The 24,391-nt window shown below is 49.3% G+C and overlaps 1 long non-coding RNA gene across 1 annotated transcript; it reads left to right on the forward strand.

Annotated features, from left to right (window-relative positions):
- The first annotated feature begins 4,794 nt into the window (after positions 1-4,794).
- On the forward strand, positions 4,795-15,770 carry LOC115894327. The gene is made up of 3 exons (XR_004054431.1): positions 4,795-5,156; positions 14,784-15,134; positions 15,717-15,770. It is a non-coding gene; the product is annotated as an uncharacterized LOC115894327 (long non-coding RNA).
- Positions 15,771-24,391: the final 8,621 nt, after the last annotated feature.

The raw sequence follows: 24,391 nt of genomic DNA on the forward strand, positions 1-24,391 counted from the left end.
TGAGTGGGATGATTTTAAAATTGTGTATCTTACCCATTTCAAAATATTTACCATGGGTACTAAATATCAGTAACACCCCAAGTCACTGTGACAACCAAAACTAAAAAATTAAATGCCCTCACATAGCTCCAAATGCCTCCTAAGGTAAGGGCAGTACCATCACCAGGTAAGAATAACCTTAAACATTTTTTATATTGGCCGTGTGTGGTGGCTCACACCTGTAATCCCAGTACTTTGGGAGGCCGAGGTGGGTGGATCTCAAGGTCAAGAGATTGAGACCATCCTGGCCAACATGGTGAAACCCCGTCTCGACTAAAAATACAAAAATTAGCTGGGCGTGGTAGCGCACGCCTGTAGTCCCAGCTACTCAGGAGGCTGAGGCAGGAGAATCGCTTGAACCCAGGAGGTGGAGGTTGCAGTGAGCTGAGATTGCACCATTGCACTCCAGCCTGGGTGACAGAGCAAGAATCCGTCTCAAATGGTTTTTAATGTCCTTTTTGCCTAAGGAAAAAACATCAAATATTGCAACCATAGAGCAATACTTCTGTCCCTTGCACACACTAATTTATTCGTTAAAACTTTATTAGCGCCCACTGGATGTCAGGCATGGGGAAAACAGAAAATGCGATATAGCCTCCACTTTGCAAGCTTTGGCCAGGCATGACTCAAGCCCACGGGGGAGCCTCAGCCTGGGTGGTTTCACAGCCACCTCCCATGGAGCCCCTCCACAAGGGCCCTTCAGGGTCTGTCATCCAACCGTGTGTTGGTCCTTCCATCACTAGGCCCTCCTGGTCCTGTTCTTTCTCCATGAGTGAGACGGGCAGCCGTTATTGCAGAGTCTGAGCTTTAAAAGGGTCATTCTGTCTATGATGGGGATAGTCTGGAAGATGGAGGGGAGGGCAGAGTTAGGAGGTGGTGATCCCAGGGAGGAAGTTGGAGGGAGTGGCATGGAGGTGGGGATGAGGTTGAATTCTAGACACCTGCTGAAGGTACAGCCAACAGGGTTACACATCTGTCTTCTAGCTCCCCAGACCTGCAGACAAAGACTCGTTCCTGCCACAAAAGGCAGCACTGATGAGGGTGGGGGCATTGCCAGGTCCTGAGCCTCCAGCTTCCCCATCATGACAGCCCGCTGGGTGGCCAGGGTAACCCCTTTCATTTGGACTTTGATTTATTGCTGCCTGGAGATAACATATTCTGCTTAAAAAGGAGATTAATTGGAAATGCTCATGTTTAGAGTACAAATCTTTTTTTTTTTTTTTTTTTTTTTTTGAGACAGAGTCTTGCTCCGTCACCCAGGCTGGAGTGCAGTGGCATGATCTTGGTTCACTGCAACCTCTGCCTCCCGGGTTCAAGCAATTTTCCTGTCTCAGCCTCCGGAGTACCTGGGACTACAGGCACCTGCCACCACACCTGGCTAATTTTTGTATTTTTAGTAGAGACGGGATTTCACCTTGTTGGTCAGGCTGGTCTCGAACTCCTGACCTCAGGTGATCCACCCGCCTAGGCCTCCGAAAGTGCTGGGATTACAGGCATGAACCACTGCGAATGGCCGAGGGCAAATCATTTTATTTAAAGACATTCCAGACGAAAGCCAGCACAGACAACAGTGGTGTCCTTGCCTCAGCTGAGCAGCCTCTGTTCTTTGCAAACAGACCTAGTTCCTATTTCTCTGGATGTGTTTGGTTTTGCCTGTGCTGACACTTCAGGCGGGGTCCCCTGTGAATCCTGCAGGGTTGCTCCTGAGCCAGTCACCTCCATTTACACAACAGTTCCATGGAAAACCTGAGAGAAGGCTGCAAATACACACACACACACACACACACACTGCAGAATGTTTTCCCTGACTGAATGTGAGCTTATTTCTGTGCGTGCGTGCACTGTTAGAAAAAGCATTTGACTTGATATAACAACATCTGCTTTTGAATTTTGTCTTTACCATGACCTTTAATGTCTCTGGCAAGACATTAAACTCTCAGAGCCTCAGATTTTGCGGTTGTCAAGTGGGGCCAGGTGGGCTGCTGTACACATTAAACTGGAAGAGATCAGGCATGTGAGGCCTGGTCCAGATGGCAGTGAGTGAATATCTGGTATGTTTCTCCCTCCTTTGGGAAATTGATCAGCTATTCATCTTTTGGTTTGGGAATACATTTTGGAAAATGCTGGCCTAAATGTATAGGTCATTCCTCCATCATGTATGCATTCAGGACAGGAACCACTGATCCATCACCTACTGATGATTGGTCACGACCTTGGAAGGTCATGACCAACATGACCTTTCCATATTGAGGAAACAAGAAAGGCAACTGTCTTACTTTTTGGGGCTTCAAGATGTAGTGGGGGCAGAAGATGAATGACCAGCATTTGACCAGCCCCCTCAGTTAGCCTCACACTGCTCCTGTGCAAAGTCCTGAAATGCAAAGCTCATCCACCAGCTTGGCTTACACTCTGTGTGGCTCCTAGGACCTCACAGTCAAGGCTTTGCTGACCTCAAGCCCTCGGGGCTTTGGCCCCCATTGGCCCTCCAGATCCAAATCCTCCTTGCCCTTCACCCTCCTGCAGAACCATGCCTCTAGGACACACCCTCTGTGTCGTTGCGTGTAAATCCCCTTGAACTGCCTGTGGGCTCTCTGACCACCCAGCTTGGATTCCTCCTCTCTTCCTGCACAGTCTCACCTTTCCCACGTGTTCCTTAGACCCATCACAGGCCCTGATGTTTGTTAGGGACATGTCTCTTGCTGGAGGCCCCTTGAGGGCAGGGTCTATGTTTTGTTCATTTTGATTCCCCAGGGCCTGGCACAGGTGCTCAATCAGTTCATTTGAATTGTATATTTGCTTTAAGAAACAGCCTTCTTATTTAATTTAATTTAATTTTACTTTATTTTGTTTTATTTATTTTTCTGAGACACAGTCTCACTCTGTCACCCAGGCTGGAGTGCAGTGGCACAATCTTGGCTCACTGCAACCTCCATCTCCCAGGTTCAAGTGATTCTTCTGCTTCAGCTTCCTGAGTAGCCGGGATTACAGGTGCCCGCCACCACACCCAACTAATTTCTGTATTTTTAGTAGAGACAGGGTTTCACCATGTTGGCCAGGCTGGTCTCGAACTCCTGACCTCAAGTGATTCGCCCGCCTCGGCCTACCAGAGTGCTGGAATTACAGGAGTGAGCCACAGCACCCTGCCCAGGCTTCTTCTTTTAATGCCCCTTATTAGCAGTTTTGGAAAGAGAAACAACCTCCCACAAACCTGTGACCCTCTCACAGAGCCTAAGGCAGGAGGCAGCCCCTGGGAGGCTGGGATGCTGCTGGGACCCACAGAGCCACGGTGCCTGGTGCCTGCTGAAGCCGAGTGACCCTGTGTGGCTCCTCCTGCCCCCTCCCCTGGCCCCGAGTTTTCCATTTCCATTTCTGTTTTATACATCTTGCTGCCTGGGCCCTTTCTGGCAAGTCATTTCAGAAAGAGGGAAGGGACTTGTTTTTGAGAGTTACCGATACTCCCAGAGGGCTGAGGGAAGAGACTGAGGCAGGTTGAGTGCGATGGGACCATTTCTAATGCATCGCTCTGCTCATGCCTGTCCACTGCCTGAGAGCCTTCAATATACAATAATGACAATGACATCACCATCGCCAACAATAATAAAAACAGTCAATGATTGAGAGCTTCGTGTGTGCCTGGCATAGAAATAAACTCACAGACATGATCTCAAACGCCTACATTGTGAGTTAGAAATTACTACCCCCACTTTATAGTTGAGGAAATAGAAGGCTTAAAAATGAAGCAGCTTGGCCCAGGTTCCTCAGTGCAGGGGCCGTGAGCAAGGCCTCTCAGAACTCTGACTGTGGGAGCGTTGGTGACCAGCAGCCCTGCTGCTGCCCTAGGAAACCCATTTCCATGAGGCTACGCTTCCTCTGGGCTGCTCTTAGTCCATGGCTGGGCCTGGCAGGGACACGGAGGAAAGGTGGGAGATGCAGGCTTCCTGTGCTGGACGACTTTGGCTGGAGGATCCCTGGCTGTCTTGCTGAGCTCAGAACTGCATTGCTCTGTGAGATCCTTGCACACAAACTTCCTTCCTTCCCTCTTTCTTTCAACCAGGGCAGTGAGGGGCTTAGCACCCAGGCCAGCAGCTGCGGAGGGTCCACCAGGTCCCCCGGCACTGCTGGCCCACCCGCGCCAAGCTCAAGTTCTCACAGGGCCTCAGCTGCCTACCTGCAGGGCAGGGCTCGGGACCTCCAGCCCACCATGCCCGAGCCCCCCCCACCCCCACCAGTGGGCTCCCGCATGGACCAAGCCTCTCTGACAGGCACCGCCCCCTGCTCTGCGGCCCCTGGTCCCATCGACCATGCAAGGGCTGAGGAGTGCAGGCGCAGGGCGTGGGACTTGTGGGCAACTCTGCCTGCGGCCCTGGCACAGGATCCACTAGGTGAAGCCAGCTGGGCCCCTAAGTTGGGTGGGGACTTGGAGAACTTTTATGTCTAGCTAGAGGATTGTAAATGCACCAATCAGCACTCTGTGTCTAGCTCAAGGTTTGTAAAATCACCAATCAGTGCTCTGTATCTAGCTAATCTAGTGGGGACTTGGAGAACTTTTCTGTCTAGCACTGTGTCTAGCTAAAGGATTGTAAACGCACCAATCAGCACTCTGTGTCTAGCTCAGGGATTGTAAACACACCAATCAGCACTCTGTCAAAACGGACCAATCAGCTCTCTGTAAAATGGACCAATCAGCAGGATGTAGGTGGGGTCAGATAAGGGAATAAAAGCAGGCTGCCTGAGCCAGCAGTGGCAACCCACTCGGGTCCCCTTCCACACTGTGGAAGCTTTGTTCTTTTGCTCTTTAAGATAAATCTTTGCTGCTGCTTACTCTTTGGGTCCATGCTGTTCTTCATGAGCTGTAACACTCATGGCGAGGGTCTGCAGCTTCACTCTTGAAGCCAGCAAGGCCACAAACCCATGGGGAGGAACGAACAATTCCAGACGCGTGCTGCCTTTAAGAGCTGTAACACTCACTGCGACAGTCCGTAGCTTCATTCTTGAAGTCAGCAAGACCAAGAACCCACCAATTTTGGACACATTTTGGCAACCACAAAGGGCCTATCGTCTATTGCCAAGCAGTGAGACTATCGTCAAGTGATGAGACCATAGCCTATCACCAAGCAGTGAGTACCAACGGACCCCTTTTGCTTGCTATTCTGTCCTATTTTTCCTTAGAATTTGGGGGCTAAATACCAGGGCACCTGTCAGCCAGTTAAAAGTGACTGGCATGGTCGCTGGACTAAAGACACGGGTGTCAGGCTTTCTGGGAAAGGGCTCTCTAACAACCCCCGACTCTTCAGAGTTGGGAGTGTTGGTTTACCTGGAACCAGCTTCCACTTTTCCTGTACTTCTGGGCTGAACCAAGGGTCGACAGAGAGGAAAGCCATGCAGCTCAGGGGTCCCAACAACAAGTTGGTTGACCCTGCGGCCATGAGCGGAATTCTCAAAGGCATGTCGCCCAAGCAAGACTCGCCCAGTCTATCCTATCCATCCTGACCCTTTTCCTCCTGGGTCCTAATGCCTGCCAGACAAACTTCCTCTCACCTCTCTTCTGTGAGACTAGTCCCACTTCTAAAAACTACCCCCTGTCTCTGGTGCTTTAGTTTCTCCTATAAGAATGACTTCTAGCATAAACTCCAGGACTCTGCTGTCTTCTTCTTTAGGCACTGGGGCTCACCAATCAGAAAGACATAATTTTTACCTAAAAAAGGCTATTCCTAAAAGCTATTCCTAAAGCTAGGATATGAGGAGCCTCAGAAATTGTATCCTTCCTATTCATATAAGTGACAGCAAAAGTTGTCACACTTCCAACCCTGGAAGATCCCTTCCCTCCCTCGGGGTATGGCCCTCTGCTTCATTTTTGGGGCATAACATCTCTATGGGATGGGGGTAAAGTCCCAATACTAACAGGAGAATGCTTAGGACTCTAACAGGTTTTCGAGAATGTGTCGGTAAGGGCCACTAAATCCGATTTTCCTCGGTCCTCTTTGTGGTCTAGGAGGACAGGCAAGGGTGCAGGTTTTCGAGAATGCGTTGGTAAGGGCCACTAAATCCAACATTCCTCAGTCCTCTTTGTGATCTAAGAGGAAAACTAGTGTTTCTGCTGCTGCATCGGTGAGCACAACTATTCTGATCAGCAGGGTCCAGGGACTGTTGCAGGTTCTTGGGCAGGGGGAGAAACAAAAACCAAAACTGCAGGCGGTTTTGTCTTTCAGATGGGAAACACTCAGGCATCAACAGGCTCACCCTTGAAATGCCTCCTAAGCCATTGGGACCAATTTGACCCACAAACCCTGAAAAAGAGGTGGCTCATTTTTTTCTGCACTACGGCTTGGCCCCCATATTCTCTCTGATGGGGAAAAATGGCCACCTGAGGGAAGTACAAATTACAGTACTATCCTGCAGCTTGACCTTTTCTGTAAGAGGGAAGGCAAATGGAGTGAAATACCTTATGTCCAAGCTTTCTTTTCATTGAGGGAGAATACACAACTATGCAAAGCTTGCAATTTACATCCCACAGTAGGACCTCTCAGCTTACTCCCATATCCTAGCCTCCCTATAGCTCCCCTTCCTATTAATGACAGTCCTCCTCTAATCTCCCCTGCCCAGAAGGAAATAAGTAAGGAAATCTCCAAAGGACCACAAAAACTCCCAGGCTGTCGGTTATGGCCCCTTCAAGCTGTAGGGGGAGGGGAATTTGGCCCAACCTGGGTACATGTCCCCTTCTCCCTCTCTGATTTAAAGCAGATCAAGGCAGACCTTGGGAAGTTTTCAGATGATCCTGATAGGTACATAGATGTCCTATAGGGTCTAGGGCAAACCTTCGACCTCGCTTGGAGAGATGTCATGCTATTGTTAGATCAAACCCTGGCCTTTAATGAAAAGAATGTGGCTTTAGCTGCAGCCCAAGAGTTTGGAGATACCTGGTATCTTAGTCAAGTAAATAATAGAATGACAGCTGAAAAAAGGGACAAATTCCCTACTGGGGACGTTGACTCAGGTCATGGGGACTGGAGTCGTAAACATCTATTGACCTGTGTTCTAGAAGGACTAAGGAGAATTAGAAAAAAGCCCATGAATTATTCAATGATGCCCACCATAACTCAGGGAAAGGAAGAAAATCCTTCTGCCTTCCTTGAGTGGCTACAGGAGGCCTTACGAAAATATACTCCCCTGTCACCTGAACCAATTGATTCTAAAAGATAAGTTTATTACCCAGTCAGTCGCAGATATCAGGAGAAAGCTCCAAAAGCAAGCCCTGGGCTCTGAACAAAATTTGGAGGCATTATTAAACCTGGCAACCTTGGTGTTCTGTAATAGAGACCAAGAGGAAAAGGCCCAAAAGGAAAAGTGAGATAAGAGAAAGGCTGCAGCCTTAGTCATGGCCATCAGACAAACAAACCTTGGTGGTTCAGAGAGGACAGAAAATGGAGCAGGCCAATCACCTGGTAGGGCTTGTTATCAGTGTGGTTTATTAGGACACTTCAAAAAAGATTGTCCAATGAGAAACAAGCTGCCCCCTTGTCCATGTCCACTATGCCGAGGCAATCACTGGAAGGTGCACTGCCCCAGAGGACGAAGGACCAGGAAATTGACTTCCTCCTGGACACTGGCGCAGCCTTCAAGTGTTAATCTCCTGTCCTGGATGACTGTCCTCAAGGTCCATTACCATCCGAGGAATCCTGGGACAGCCTATAACCAAGTATTTGTCCCACCTCCTCAGTTGTAATTGGGAGACTTTGCTCTTTTCACATGCCTTTCTTGTTATGCCTGAAAATCCCACACCTTTATTAGGGAGGGATATATTAGCCAAGGCTGGAGCTATTATCTACATAAATATGGGGAACAAATTACCCATTTGTTGTCCCCTGCTTGAAGAGGGAATCAACCCTGAAGTCTGGGCATTGGAAGGACAATTTGGAAGGGTAAAAAATGTCCACCCAGTCCAAATCAAGTTAAAAGATCCCACCACTTTTCCTTATCAAAGGCAATATCCCTCAAGGCCTCAAGCTCGTAAAGGATTACAGGATATTGTTAAACATTTGAAAGCTCAAGGCTTAGCAAGGAAATGCAGCAGTCCTTGCAACACCCCAAATTCTGGGAGTACAAAAACTGAATGGTCAGTGGAGACTAGTGCAAGATCTTAGACTCATCAATGAGGCAGTAATTCCTCTATATCCAGTTATACCAAACCCCTATACCCGGCTCTCTCAAATACCAGAGGAAGCAGAATGGTTCACGGTTCTGGACCTCCAGGATGCCTTCTGTATTCCCCTGCACTCTGACTCGCAGTTTTTCTTTGCCTTTGAGGATTCCACAGACCAAACGTCCCAACACGTGGACGGTCTTGCCCCAAGGGTTTAGGGACAGCCCTCACCTGTTTGGTCAGGCACTGGCCCAAGATCTAGGGCACTTCTCAAGTTCAGGCACTCTGGTCCTTCAATATGTGGAGGATTTACTTTTAGCTACCAGTTCAGAAGCCTCATGTCAGCAGGCTACTCTAGATCTCTTGAACTTTCTAGCTAATCAAGGGTACAAGGCATCTAGGTTGAAGGCCCAGCTTTGCCTACAGCAGGTCAAATATCTAGACCTAATCTTAGCCAGAGGGATGAGGGCCCTCAGCAAGGAACAAATGCAGCCTATACTGGCTTATCCTTACCCTAAGACATTGAAACAGTTATGGGGGTTCCTTGGAATTGCCGGCTTTTGCCAACTATGGATCCCCGGATACAGCAAGATAGTCAGGCCCCTCTATACTCTAATCAAGGAAACCCAGAGGGCAAATAGTCATCTAGTAGAATGGGAACCAGAGGCAGAAACAGCCTTCAAAACCTTAAAGCAGGCCCTAGTACAAGTTCCAGCCTTAGGCCTTCCGACAGGACAAAACTTCTCTTTATACATCACAGAAAGAGCAGGGGTAGCTCTTGGAGTCCTTACTCAGACTCGTGGGACAACCCCACAACCAGTGGCATACCTAAGTAAGGAAATTGATGTAGTAGCAAAAGGCTGACCTCACTGTTTAAGGGCAGTTGCAGCAGTGGCCGTCTTAGTCTCAGAGGCTACCAAGATAATACAAGGAAAGGATCTCACTGTCTGGACTACTCATAGTGTAAATGGCATACTAGGTGCCAAAGGAAGTTTATGGCTATCAGACAACTGCCTACTTAGATACCAGGTGCTACTCCTTGAGGGACCGGTGCTTCAAATATGCATGTGCGTGGCCCTCAACCCTGCCACTTTTCTCCCAGAGGATGGGGAACCAATTGAGCATGACTGCCACCAAATTATAGTCCAGATTTATGCTGCCCAAGATGATCTCTTAGAAGTCCCCTTAGCTAATCCTGACCTTAACCTATATACTGATGGAAGTTCATTTGTGGAGAATGGGATACAAAAGGCAGGTTACGCCATGGTTAGTGATGTAACCATATTTGAAAGTAAGCCTCTTCCCCCAAGGACCAGTGCCCAGTTAGCAGAACTAGTAGCACTTACCCGAACTTTAGAACTGGGAAAGGGAAAAAGAATAAATGTGTATACAGATAGCAAGTATGCTTATCTAATCCTACATGCCCATGCTGCAATATGGAAAGAAAGGGAGTTCCTAACCTCAGGGAATCCCCATTAAATACCACAAGGAAATCATGGAGTTACTGCACACAGTGTAAAAACCAAAGAAGGTGGCAATCTTACACTGCCAAAGCCATCAAAAGGGGAAGGAGAAGGGAGAACAGCAGCATAAGCAGCTGGCAGAGGCAGCAAAAAGGAAAGAGAGGGCCGGGCGCGGTGGCTCAAGCCTGTAATCCCAGCACTTTGGGAGGCCGAGACGGGCGGATCACGAGGTCAGGAGATCAAGACCACCCTGGCTAACACGGTGAAACCCCATCTCTACTAAAAATACAAAAAACTAGCTGGGCGCGGTGGCGGGCGCCTGTAGTCCCAGCTACTCGGGAGGCTGAGGCAGGAGAATGGTGTGAACCCGGGAGGCGGAGCTTGCAGTGAGCTGAGATCCCGCCACAGCACTCCAGCCCGGGCAACAGAGCGAGACTCTGTCTAAAAAAAAAAAAAAAAAAAAAAAAAAAGGAAAGAGAGAAAGAGACAGAAAGTCAGAGAGAGCGGAAGAGTCAGCGAGAAAAAGAGGGAGTCAGAGAGAAAGAGAGACAATGAAGAAGTCAAAAAGAGAGATAGAAATAGTAAAGAAAAAACAGTGTACCCTATTCCTTTAAAGACCAGGGTAAAGTTCTGTCTACCCAGCCAAGGTATATTCTTATGTGGAATGTCGACCTATATCTGCCTCCCCACTAACTGGACGGGCACCTGCACCTTAGTCTTTCTAAGTCCCAACATTAACATTGCCCCAGGATATCAGACCTTTTCAGTACCCCTCAAAGCTCAAGTCCATCAGCACAGAGCCATACAACTAATGCGCCTACTTATAGGGTTAGGAATGGCTACTGCTACGGGAACCAGAATAGTCGGTTTATCTACTTCATTATCCTACTACCACACACTCTCAAAGGATTTCTCAGACAGTTTGCAAGAAATAACGAAATCTATCCTTCCTTTACAATCCCAAATAGATTCTTTAGCAGCAGTGACTCTCCAAAACTGTTGAGGCCTAGACCTCCTCACTGCTGAGGAAGGAGGATTCTACACCTTCTTAGGGGAAGAGTGTTGTTTTAATACTACCCAGTAAGGGATAGTACGAGATGCCACCCAGCATTTACAGGAAAAGACTTCTGAAATCAGACAACTTTCAAACTCTTATACCAACCTCTGGAATTGAACAACATGGCTTCTCCCCTTTCCAGGTCCCGTGGCAGCCATCTTGCTGTTACTCGCCTTTGGGCCCTGTATTTTTAACCTTCTTGTCAAATTTGTTTCCTCTGGAATTGAGGCCATCAAGCTACAGATGGTCTTACAAATGGAACCCCAATGAGCTCAACTAACAACTTCTACTGAGGACCCCTGGACCATCCCACTGGCACTTTTACTGGCCTAGAGAGCTTCCCTCTGGAGGACACTACAACTGCAGGGCCCCCTCATCGCCCCTATCCAGCAGGAAGTAGCTAGAGTGTCATTGACCAAATTCCCAACAGCAATTGGGGTATCCTGTTTAGAGGGGGGATTGAGAAGTGACAGTGTGCTGGCAGCCCTCACAGCCCTCGCTCACTCTTGGCACCTCCTCGGCCTCAACACCCACTCTGGCTGTGCTTGAGGAGACCTTCAGCCTGCCACTGCACTGTGGGAGCCCCTCTCTGGGTTGGCCAAGGCCAGAACTGGCTCCCTCTGCTTGCTGGGAGGTGTGGAGGGAGAGGTATGGGAAGGAACTGGAGCTGCGCACAGCGTTTGTGGGCCAGCATGAGTTCCAGGTGGGCATGGGCTTGGTGGGCCCTGCACTCAGAGCAGCCGGCCGGCGCCACTGGCCCTGGGCAGTGAGGGGCTTAGCACCCAGGCCAGCAGCTGCAGAGGGTGCACTGGGTCCCCCAGCGCTGCCGGCCCACCTGCACCATGCTCGAGTTCACACCAGGCCTCAGCTGCCTCCCCACGGGGCAGGGCTTGGGACCTGCAGCCCACAAAGCCCAAGCCCCCCAACCGGTGGGCTCCTGCGCAGCCCGAGCCTTCCCGATGGGTGCCTCCCCCTGCCTGCTCCACAGTGCCTGGTCCCATTGACCACCCAAGGGCTGAGGAGTGCAGGTGCGCGGTGCAGGATTGGCGGGCAGCTCCGCCTGCGGCCCTGGCACGGGATCCACTAGATGAAGCTAGCTGGGCTCCTGAGTCGGGTAGGAACTTGGAGAACTTTTATGTCTAGCTAGAGGATTGTAAATGCACCACTCAGCACTCTGTGTCTAGCTCGAGGTTTGTAAATACACCAATCAGTACTCTGTATCTAGCTAATCTAGTGGGGACTTGGAGAACTTTTCTGTCTAGCACTCTGTCTAGCTAAAGGGTTGTAAATGCACCAGTCAGCACTCTCTGTCTAGCTCAGGGATTGTAAACACACCAATCAGCACCCTGTGTCTAGCTCAAGGTTTGTAAATACACCAATCAATACTCTGTATCTAGATAATCTAGTGGGGACTTGGAGAACTTTTCTGTCTAGCACTCTGTGTCTAGCTAAACAATTGTAAACGCACCAATCAGCACTCTGTGTCTAGCTTAGGGATTGTAAACGCACCAATCAGCACTCTGTCAAAATGGACCAATCAGCTCTCTGTAAAACTGACCAATCAGCAGGATGTCGGTGGGGTCAGATAAGGGAATAAAAAGAGGCTGCCGGAGCCAGCAGTGGAAACTGGCTTGGGTCCCCTTCCACACCGTGGAAGCTTTGTTCTTTCACTCTTTTCAATAAATCTTGCTGCTGCTTACTCTTTGGGTCCACGCCACCTTCATGAGCTATAACACTCGTGGCGAAGGTCTGCAGCTTCACTCCTGAAGCCAGCGAGACCATGAACCCACCAGGAGGAATGAACAACTCTAGACGTGCTGCCTTTAAGAGCTGTAACACTCACTGTGACAGTCCGCGGCTTCATTCTTGAAGTCAGCGAGACCAAGAACCCACCAATTCCGGACACAATAGGATCTGAATGCAAGTGAACCCTGCAACTCCTGGATTGCATGCCCTCAAGGGGACGTGGTGGTGGGGCTCCTTCATGGACTCCGTGAGAAGGCGACACTTTGGGGGTGGCAGAGCAATCAGACAAAAGGAGACTGGGTCCCTGCTGACTTTGCAGTGCAGAGGCGCCATGTCTTCTTAGACTTCTATGTGGGAAAGACAGTCTTGCGTCTTGTTTAAATCACTGGTACTCTGAATATCTGTTACACTTACACAGCCAAACTCAGTATCTCAACTGATTCAGAATTGAATTTTGGCTTGGTTGACAAAGCACTAGATTGTACAGGGCCTCAAAACGCACATCATTGGTAGAAGGAAGGTTAAGTGCAGAAGCAGTCCCATTTGGCTCAACTTTATCAGTGACAAAATGATGAGCTGTTTTTCTCTTGAAACAGCCCCAGGTTGCAAGGCAGGTAACCTGAGCATGTCCAGATGAGCTAAGTGTGCCCGACTCATGACCCCAGAGCCGGATGGAATGGAAAACAGATGGAAACTAAGTACTAGAATCCAGGAATGGGGACCAAATGAGGAAGCCAGCGGTGCCCTGTTTTGTTGCAGCACAGACTTAAGAGCCAAGAACTTTTTTTCTTTTCTTTTCTTTTTTTTTTGAGACGGAATCTCACTTTGTTGCTGGAGTGCAGTGGGTCAAGCTTGGCTCACTTCAGCCTCCGCCTCCCAGGTTCAAGCGATTCTCCTGCCTCAGCCTCTCACGTAGCTGAGATTACAGGCACTTGCCACCATGCCTGGATAATCTTTGTATTTTTAGTACAGACTGGGTTTCACCATGTTGGCCAGGCTAGTTTCAAACTCTTGACCTCAAGTAATCTGCCCGCCTCGGCCTCCCAAAGTGCTAGGATTACAGACGTGAGCCACTGCACCTGGCCAAGAGCCAAGGACCTGTCATGGCCTCTTTGCATGAACCTATCAGATCATGCTTCTTTGCACCTTCCTGTCTCTTTCACTGTTACTCTCTGCCTATAAAACCCATCCCCAGACCCCAGCTCAGGGAGACAGATTTGGGTATTGGCTCCTGTCTTCTTGCAAGCCAGCTCACAATAAAGCTTTTGCTGTTCTCAAAAGCGAGTGCCATCATATTGGCCTCTTTGTACTTCAGGCAGCAAGCCCATTGCTGGGTAACAGTAGCCCAGGGTGGAGGGAGAATGAGCAGGAGGCAGGGGAGCACAGTGGCCACGAGCACGGTGAACCGTTCTAGTGTGGTGCTTGGCACAGAGGAAGCCCTTAGGAAAGGCAGGGGTTACCCTTATGGCTATTACTATTGTGATTATGGAAGCCAGTCATGCAGGGGTGTAGCAAGATTAGGATTAGCACTGAGTGTGGAGCAATGTCTGCTGTGGTCTGAAAGTGAGGCAAGAGCCTGACCTAGGGCTGAGAAATAGTTTGAATCAGTTGTGGAGCGGCAAGCTGATTAGACAGCAGGGAAAAAAATCAACCCCAAGGCAGCAGAGAGGCTTTTCTAGCCCCACAGGGGAAGACTTTCGGCCTGCGAGGTAGACACCATCCTGCTCGAGCCTTGAAGGCCCAGGGAAAACGGGAATCGGCCACCATGTTGGGTGGTTTGGGCCACTGCATCAGCACCCCTGAGCCCTGGCACTGCCCGCTATGACTACAGGAGCAGGGGGATTTCTCAGCCAGAGTGACCCATTTTGGATGCCGGTACCATGGGAGGACTCCAGTGGTCAGCTCTTTCCTTCCCTTGTCCTATGTGTGCCTTGAGGTCGGCAGCTAAGTCACACCTGACCTGCCCCCCATGCAGGAGTCACTGGGAGGACAAGATAAAAGCAGCTCCCCAGCCTGGCACCTGGGGCTCTTCACAACCTGCAGCCCCCAGTCTAGCTCCTGCTTCACCCTCAGCCGGATGCTCCTCCCACCATCACACCAAGCCCCACCCTTGAAACTGTGCTTTTGCCTGGGCCATTCCCTTGAGCCTTTCCCTCTTCTCCCTCTGGCCAGCTCCTATTCATTCTGGAGTGCTCAGTCCAACATCACCCCTGGGAAGCTCAGCTTTCTTGATTGCTCCCTCCTCTCCTGGGACCCTGCTCATAGGTGTCTTTTACTAGACAGAAGGCTCCTGAAGAGCCAGGATTCTCATCTATTTTTTTTTCTCCATCCCCATCAGGCCGCAAAATGCATGGCACAGGGAAGGGTTTGACAACTTTTTGATGGATGAACAAAGAAGATTCAAGCCACTTGTCAACAAGCCCAAAGTGATTGAAAGTGGAAGCGTTTACCCACACGCTCACGCAGAAAATGACAGGAAATCATCCAGAGACACTTGTGACAGAGATGAGAACTGTCACTGTTGAGAGGTGCTGCGGAGATGGGTGTCCACTGGTGACTGTTGGGAGGCCAACTGCGGGGATGTGGCGCCATTAGCTCAAGAGTGGGCAACTCCCTACCACGCTGGCGGCGCCGGCCAGGACAGGACAAGCCTACTGCAGTGACACGGCGCCCTGATCCCTGACCCCACGTGGGTGTTTTACTTTAGCTAATGCTGCAGAGATAATGCAGACAGGGAAATTGAGGCCCCAGTGCTGAGCAGACCAATCACCTCATTATAAGCAGTGAGGGCTTCTGGCTCCAGTCCTGCGCCCCAAACCACTGTGGGCTCACGAAGACTCTTCCAGAGTTGGAGTCAGAATGTCTGGGTTTGAGTGCAGCCTCCACCCCTTAATGACTTTGCATTGATAATTCCATTCCCTGAGCCTCATTTTACCCATCTATAAAATGGGGAGAAATAGTCCATTTCCTGGTTACTTCACTGAGATGTTGTATCAAAAAATAATATATGTAATAAAATGCTTTCCTAAGTAAAAAAAGATTTCCCAAGTAAAACACAGATTTTATTTTATATTTTTAGTTAAGGTTTCCAAAATGAGATGACAGACTAGGAAATCCGGACTACAGTGTGTGATCAGGAACGTTATGACTTCAAAAGAAAACATATTTCAGAAAAACCTTACGTGTGAGGCAGACATGATGAGATCTAATAACTGGTGGGCATTGGTTGAGTGAGTTCTGTCTTACCTTGTGTTTATCTTTTGAAATCCAGGTAAGCTTGGCCAGGAGCTGTGGCTCATGTCAATAATCGCAGCAGTTTGGGAAGCTGAGGCGGGAAGATCTCGAGCCCAGGAGTTCGAGACCAGCCTGAGCAACATAGTAAGACGTCATCTGTACCAAAAAATAAAATAAAATAAAATCTAGATAATCTGACCTGGTGACTTAAGAACACACACACACACCACACAACACACACTATGCACAGCACACACACACACACACAGCCTGGCCAGTCTTTGGCTCCTAGGATAAGTCTCAACACCAGGCTTTGTGATTCCACATGAGCTATTTCAAATTTTACCTTTACCAAACACAGTAGGTAAAATCCTACTTTCAGGCATAGCTTCTTGGACAGAGAGACATATTATTATTGTTACCACTAAAAATAAAAGTAGGAGAATGTTTACCTCACATATAATAGCTAATGGGTTTGTATACTCAATATAAAAGAATACTTATTAAAAAATAAATCAGGAAAAATATTCCAACAGAAAACATGGACAACAGACCCAATATAAGAAGTGTAAATATAGGCCGGGCGTGGTGGCGCACACCTCTAATCCCAGCACTTTGGGAGGCCAAGGCAGGCAGATCACCTGAAGTCAGGAGTTCAAGACCAGCCTGGCCGACATGGTGAAACCCCATTTCTACTAAAAAAATACAAAAATTAGCCAGGTGTGGTGGTGTATTCCTGTAATCCCAGCTAGTCGGGAGGCTGAGGCAGGAGAATCGCTTGAACCTGGGAATTGGAGGTTGCCGTGAGTCAAGATCATGCCACTGCCCTCCATCTTGGGTAACAGAGCAAGAGTCCATCTCAAAAAAATAATAATAAGTGTAAATATGCAATAAGCATTCCTACAGACACTTAACCTCATTAATGATTAAAAATTCATGTTAAAATAACAGGAAAATACAATGCTTTGGCTATGAAACCGAGAGTATAAATATGGCAATATAGGGCCAGGCACAGTGGCGCATGCCTATGATCCCAGCACTTCGGGAGGCCAAAGTCGGTGGATCCTGTGAGCTCAGGAGTTTGAGACCAGCATGGGCAACATAGCGAGACCACACCCCATCTCTACAAAAATTAAAAATTAGCTGGGCATGGTGATGCACACCTGTGGTCCCAGCTACTTGGGAGGCTGAGGCAGGAGGATCACTGAGCCCAGGAATTTGAGGCTGCAGTGAGCCATGATTGTGTTACTGTACTCCAGCCTGGACAAGAGAGTGAGACCTTATCTCTAAAAAAGAAAATACGACAATATATATCAAAAGTCACAAAAGCGCATTTGCCAGTTTTATTTCTAAGAAAAATCTATGAAATTAGAAAACGCTCAAAGCTTTAGCTACAAGATTGTTCACTCCTAATAGCTCTGTCTGTAATAGTGAATAATTGAATATAACTGACAGAATAATAGGGCATAAGAACCAAGGCACCTTTTGAGGGATTAAGATCTCCACAGAGATGTTAGTGTACAAGCACACACACATGCACACGCACACACTAGTCTAGCAGGATGTTCACAAATACGTTAAGTGGGCAGCTGGGTGGTAAGATTATGGGTGGTAAGACTTTTATGGCGTTTTCCCCCTTATCTTTATTTTGTACTTTATCTGCAGTGAGTATATGAAGCATATGTCGTGGGAAAGTCTGTAAAGGTGCTCGTGGGTGAGAGCTCCCCGGTGCTGGGGCCTCCGCGATGCCCTCTTCTCCAGTCCTCACTCGAAGCAGGGAGAGCTTGGGTGATGAGAAAGGGGCCTGCAGCTGGCCAGGGGAGCTGGGTGTGAACCAGATGTGCCTGGTTCCAAAGCCCAAGGTCTCGGCACTTGATGTGCGCAAGTGGCTGATGGGAAGTGGTATACATTTGGTACAGGGTGTTCTCTCTGGTTCTCTGGTATGTCCCTTCCAGGGCTGGAGTGCTTCTGAGTAAGGCACTCAATAGAGAGTTCCACACTCTCTGGAGTGCTATTTAAACCAGTCTCATTAGGACTCACTGAACACAGTTCGGCTGTCAAGAGCTCTGCAACATCCTGGAGGCCCAAAGTGGCCCATCCTCTGAGCTGCTCCGGGGCCTCTGGAAGCCATGGTTTGGTACATGTGAATTTGAGGGGTTGCAACTCTGCTGGAAGAGCAGGAATCCAGAGCCTTGAGCCTGCCCTGCCTGCGTTCCTTAGTGGTTGAGGGACTTTGGGAAAAGCGGGTTGCCTTGTTGAGTCTGTTTCTCCAACCTCCAGATCAGGAGAGTATTTCCTGTTCCACCTCCTCCAAGGGTGGCTTGAGGAGTGTACTAGGAGTGCAATAAGCAGCAGCACTTGTGGGAAGAATGGAAGTAAAAGTGCATGCACACTTAACCTCTCAGGCTGGTACGCAAGGTTCTTATTCTCCTTGAACAAGCGCCCTTGACTACAAAGCCAGCGATGTATCTATCTCGCCCACCCTTTCCTGATGTGCACTCTTGTGGAGAGAGAATGGGGAATGGCTTACATGTGGGGGTTTTTAGGGGGGCCAATGACAGGTATCCAAATACACCAGTGTGATATCCTTGGCACAGAACACGGGAATTTAGTATGGACGAGCTGGCAATTGAACTCCTGAATCATCATTTGTATGTGTGCAGGTGTCCATAGAATGACCGCATAGCTATTTGGTGATGCTCTCCAGCCCAGGGAAGGAGATGAGGGAGATAGCCATGGTTGTGGGAAGATTTCTGTTTGTTACAAACACTGGCAATGTTTGATGATACCCTGTCCTGCATGCCCTGGCACTGGGTTTAAACCTAATTTTATTTGGTCACCTACAGTGTTGCAGCATGAAGAAAGAACACAGGCTCTGCCCCTTACCAGGCGCAGGACTTTGAGTTATTTAATGCCTCGGAGACTCAGTTGCTTTCCCTGCCTCTTGGTGGAACTCCGGCCTGGCTCAGAGTCTTTCTGGATTTGAGGGAAATGCATGTTGGATTTGGGGTACACAGCCCAGAAGACACGGTTGCTTTTAGCACCTTAGATTTCTGACAGGCTCTGAGGGCACTGAGCTCTGGAATGAGGGCTGCATGAACCAGAGGCCCCCAAGATGTGGAATGTTGGCAGAGCACAGAAGTCACAGCTGATTCGTTATGCATTCACTAAGTCTCTGTCACCAATATTTTGGGACAAGTATCTTGTGCCAGGTGCTGGTAAGTCTTCACTCTACCCCTCACTGACTGTGGAAGGAGGCACAGAGATCACCTCTGTAAACCTGAGTTTCCTTATCATAAAAATGGAAATGTGTGCACTTTGGAAAGCTGAGGTGGGAGAATCGGTTGAACCCAGGAGTTTGAGACCAGCCTGGGTAACATAGTGAAACCCTGTCTCTATACATAAGAAGGAAAAAGAAGAAAAAAATTAGCTGGGCATGATGGCACGTGCCTGTAGTCTCAGCTACTCAGGAAGCTGAGGTAGGAGGATCCCTTGAGCCCAGGAGGTCAAGGCTGTAGTGAGCCATGATCATGCCACTGCACTCCAGCCTGGGTGACAAAACTAGACCCTGTCTCCAAAAAACAATAAGTGGGAGTGGGGGATGCCTTGACCAGCTCTGGTCTTATCCACCTTGCAGGGCCTTGTGAGGGAGAGAGTGGCTGTCTCGGGCAAGAGAACCTCAGGCAAGACTAGGGTTCTCCTATTTTTGGGCTTCTGTCTTGGAGTAATTTATTCCATGGCCTCAGTGGCTCATCTGTAAAATGGGGTAATAATCCTGTAATGACAATGGGGTTGCTAGGAGGAGTCCTGAGATAATGTTTGCAAAGTGTTTGCCCCAGCCCAGACCCCCAATCCCATACAACCCTCTGCACCACTGTCCAAGGGACCATCCTCCTCCCACCAGCTTTGTTGAAGATTGTGGGAGGCATTCTAACCTGAAGATGTGTTTTCAGCTAAATCTACCCTTCTGAGAGAGAGTGTTGCTTTGGCAGGATGGTTCCATTCAGCACTCTCAGTGGACAAGGCCCTGGATGCTAGTTTCTGGGTAGACACAGAGACGGATAAAACAACCTTGTGTAGCATGCAGTTTAAAGAGGAAGATGGGCTGGGTGTGGTGACTCATGGCTATAATCCCAGCAATTTTGGAGGCCGAGGCCGGTGGATCACCTGAGGTCAGGAGTTCCAGACCAGTCTGGCCAACATGGCGAAACCCTGTCTCTACTAAAAATAGAAACAAATTAGCCAGGCATGGTGGTGGGTGCCTGTAGTCCCAGCTACTCAGAAGGCTGAGGCAAAAGAATTGCTTGAACCCAGGAGGCGGAGGTTGCAGTGAGCAGAGATCACATCATTGCACTCCAGCCTGGGTGACAGAGCAAGACTCTGCCTCAATTAAAATAAAAAATAAAATGAAATAAATAAAATAAAAATAAAAGAGGGAGATGGACAGACACATAGGACAGAATGACCGAAGGCCCACAAAATGCAGAGGAGAGGAAAGGGTTTGAGTGGCCGGGAAAGGGGAACTCAGGGGTTGGATGCTGGGGGCCAGGGAGGCCTTTGATGAATGGAGAAAGTCGGAAAATTATTTCCCAGAAAAATACAGGAAGATGAAAGGGTCCACGCCCCTCCCCAGCTCCTCTGGGGAGATTATCTGGAATAGAGGGAGGGTGGCAGTAGGTGGCCCTGGGAAGCAGTGTGGGGTCAGGGTCTTGAAGGGACTTGGATGCCACACTGAGGAGCTTAGGATTGATTATGATGGAGGAAAACCACACTGGTGGTTTTGCCAAGCAGAATCCCAAGGGACTCATTGCACCCACCAGGGTTCTCTGAGGCCCCAGCTGCAGAGGGCAAGGTGGAGCCTGAAGGCTTCTATATTAGTCCGTTTTCACACTGCTGATAAAGACATAAGACTGGGACGAAAAAGAGGTTTAATTGGACTTATAGTTCCACATGGCTGGGGAGGCCTCAGAATTATGGCAGGAGGTGAAAGGCACTTCTCACATGGCGGCAGCAAGAGAAAATGAAAAGAAGCAAAAGGAGAAATCCCTGATAAGGAAGGCCATCGGATCTTGTGAGACTTACTCACTTCCATGAGAACAGTATGGGGGAAACTGCCCTCCTGATTCAGTTATCTCCCACCAGGTCCCTCCCACAACACATGGGAATTACGGGAGCTACAATTCAAGATGAGTTTTGGGTGGGGACACAGTCAAACCACATTAGCTTTCCACTGCAGAGGTCAGAGGGAGGGGAAGAGGGAGGGAGGTGAAGAGGGAAGCGAGGCCTCCAACTCATCTCCTCATCTCTGGCCCTGGACCACTCCTGGGGGTGACCTTGGGGTCAGGGAGCTCCAGCCTTCCTACTCGAGGGGTTTCTGACTTAGGAATCTGACAGTGGCCAAGGCAGAAGGGCTGAGCCCATATCTGTGTGGTTATCCAGGCAGATGCTGCTGTTGGCCCTGTGGACTTGAAAGAGGAAGAATTCTCTCAGAAAAAAATTTCCTGATGTTTTTGGAGAATAGGAGCCATTTCTGAATAACTAGGAACTTCCTCACCAAAATCTCCATGGGACCCCCTGACATTTTCTCTTATACACTGTCATCCTTCAGAGAGCTAGAGAGGTTTTATTATTATTGATGGAGTTTCACTCTTGTTGCCCAGGCTGGAGTGCAAGGGCATGATCTCAGCTCACCGTAACCTCCACCTCCCAGATTCAAGTGATTCTCCTGCCGCAGCCTCCCAAGTAACTGGGATTACAGGCACGCACCACCACACCTGGCTAATTTTGTATTTTTAGTAGAGACAGGGTTTCACCATGTTGGTCAGGCTGGTCTTGAACACCTGACCTCAGGTGATCCACCCACCTTGGCCTCCCAAAGTGCTGGAATTACAGGTGTGAGCCACCATGCCTGGTCGAGATTTATTATTATTTTTAATCAGTGAGATATGGGAGCAGGAGCTGATCATCCCATTTCATGGGTGAGGCATGCCAAAACTTGGAAAAGCTGGATGACCTACCCCAGTCACAGCTGCTTCACGGTAGACCCTGCATTCTCGTTCTGCCCTCTAAGCTAGTGACTTTTTCACAGCCTGCCTGTGCTCATGGTAATACTTTTAACCAAGGGCTTTTTTTTTTTTTTGAGACGGAGTCTCGCTCTGTCGCCCAGTGGCCAGATCTCAGCTCACTGCAAGCTCCGCCTCCCAGGTTTACACCGTTCTCCTGCCTCAGCCTCCTGAGTAGCTGGGACTACAGGCACCCACCACCTCACCCGGCTAGTTTTTTGTATTTTTTAGTAGAGATGGGGTTTCACCATGTTAGCCAGGATGGTCTCGATCTCCTGACCTTGTGATCCGCCCGTCTCGGCCTCCCAAAGTTTACAGGCTTGAGCCACCGTGCCCGGCCTAACCAAGGGCTCTAAGTCCTGAGTATAATGATGGCTTTTCCACTTACTGGTTGTGTGACCTTGATTGTGTTATTAATAGGGAGGCCAGACCAAATACAGGATGCTCAGTAAAATTTGAATTTCAGGCCAGGTGCAATGGTTCACGCCTGTAATCCCAGCACTTTGGGAGGCTGAGGTGGGTGATTTGCTTTAATGCGACCCCCAGAGCAAATGCCAGAGAAAAGGCAAGTAGGCAAGGCAAAAAAAAACTTTATTTACAAGTCAATGTGGGGGAGGGGCGAGGTTCACCGGTCTCCGGCGGTGGAGGCCCACGAAGTCGCTCCGGCGTTCTCGGACGAGGTTCCTGGGTCCCGCGTACGAGGAGGGGCCGAGGAAGTTCGCTCTGGCGCTCTCGGACGAGGTCCCTGGGTCCCGTGCAGGAGGAGGGGCCGAGGAAGTTCACTCCGGCATTCTCGGACGAGGTTCCTGGGTCCCGCTTATGAGGAGGGGCCGAGGAAGTTCGCTCCGGTGTTCTCGGGCGAGGTTCCCGGGTCCCGCGCACGAAGAGGGGCCAAGGAAGTTCGCTCCGCGCGCCCGCCGGGAGCGGCTTTTATGTCCTGGGCCCGGGAGTGGGCGGGCAATGGGCGGGACATAGGCGGGTCGGGGGCGGGTCAGTAGGCGTGGCTAGGTGGGTTCCGGTTCCTCTCCGTCGGAGGTCGGGTTGCGCCTGCGCAGTCGACCCGTGTCTTTCCCGGGCGCGGGAAAGTTGACGGTGAAGAACCCGGAACTGCACCATCTTGCCTCCCTTTGTCCAAACAGTGGGCAGATCACCTGAGGTCAGGAGTTCGAGACCAGCCTGGGCAATATGGCAAATCCCCCGTCTCAACTAAAAATACAAAAATTAGCCGGGCATGGTGGCAGGCACCTGTAATCCCAGCTACTCAGGAGGCTGAGGCAGTAGAATAACTTGAATCCAGGAGGTGGAGATTGCAGTGAGCTGAGATTGTGCTACTGCACTCCAGCCTGGGTGACAGAACGAGACTCTGCCTAAAACAAACAAACAAAAATTTGAATTTCAGATAAACAATAAATAGTTTTTAGTATAAGAATGTTGCATGCAATATTTGCTAACTCTGGCAACTGTAGTTATTCTCGTCTGTAAAATGGAGCTGTTGTGAAAAGTAAATGGGATCATGCATTAAAAAGAACTTGCCACAAAGCAGCATCTGATGAATGTTAAAAAAAATTAAAAATGGGCTGGGCGTGGTGGCTCATGGCCATAATCCCAGCACTTTGAGAGGCCAAGGTGGGCGGATCATGAGGTCAAGAGATTGAAACCATCCTGGCTAACACGATGAAATCCTGTCTCTACTAAAAATACAAAAAGTTAGCCGGGCATGGTGGCGGGTGCCTGTAGTCCCAGCTACTCTGGAGGCTGAGGCAGAATGGCCTGAACCCAAGAGGAGGAGTTTGCAGTGAGCCGAGATCACGCCACTGCTCTCCAGCCTGGGTAACAGAGTGAGACTCCGTCTCAAAAAAAAAAAAAAAATTACAAATGAGGCTGGGCACGATGGCTCATGCCTGTAATTCCAGCACTTTGGGAGGCCGAGGCGGGTGGATCACCTGAGATCAGGAGTTCAAGAACGGCCTGGCCAACATGGTGAAACCCTGTCTCTTCTAAAAATACAAAAAATTAGCCGGGCATGGTGGTGGGCGCCTGTAATCCCAGCTACTCAGGAGGCTGAGGCAGGAGAGTCGCTTGAACCCAGGAGGCGGAGGCTGCAGTGAGCCGAGATCATGCCATTACACTCCAGCCTGGGCAACAAGAGCAAAACTCTGTCTCAAAAAAAAAAAAACAAAAAAACAAAAAAAAAAACACAAAAATATCAAATGAAAAACAAACCCTGGTAGAAGGCCATATAAATTATCTCAGGCCTCTTCCCTTTCCTCACCTTAAAACCCTTCACAACTAGGGGTCAGTAAACTTTTTCTGGAAAGCTCCAGACAGGAAATCTTTTAGGTTTTATGGCCCATGCAGTCTCTGCTGTGGTGGCACAAAAGCAGTCAGAGACAATATGTGATCAATGGATGTGGCTGTGTTCCAGTAAAACTTTATTTACAAAAGCAGGTGGGGGTAGGGTTCAGTCTGGGGCATTTGCCGCTGCCTGATCTCCTGGGGGCAACTGGGTACTCAGCGAGTGATTTGATCTTAGGTCTTCACCTTCCTTCTGTATTTGCTCATGGTTGGCTCATGGCCAAGCACAGGTGTTTTGTTCTTGTCTGTCAGAAAGCCACACACACAGCCTTGACAACCACAGGCCTGGGGCCTG

Source organism: Rhinopithecus roxellana, chromosome 17, assembly GCF_007565055.1.
Source record: "Rhinopithecus roxellana isolate Shanxi Qingling chromosome 17, ASM756505v1, whole genome shotgun sequence".
Lineage (NCBI taxonomy): Eukaryota > Metazoa > Chordata > Mammalia > Primates > Cercopithecidae > Rhinopithecus > Rhinopithecus roxellana.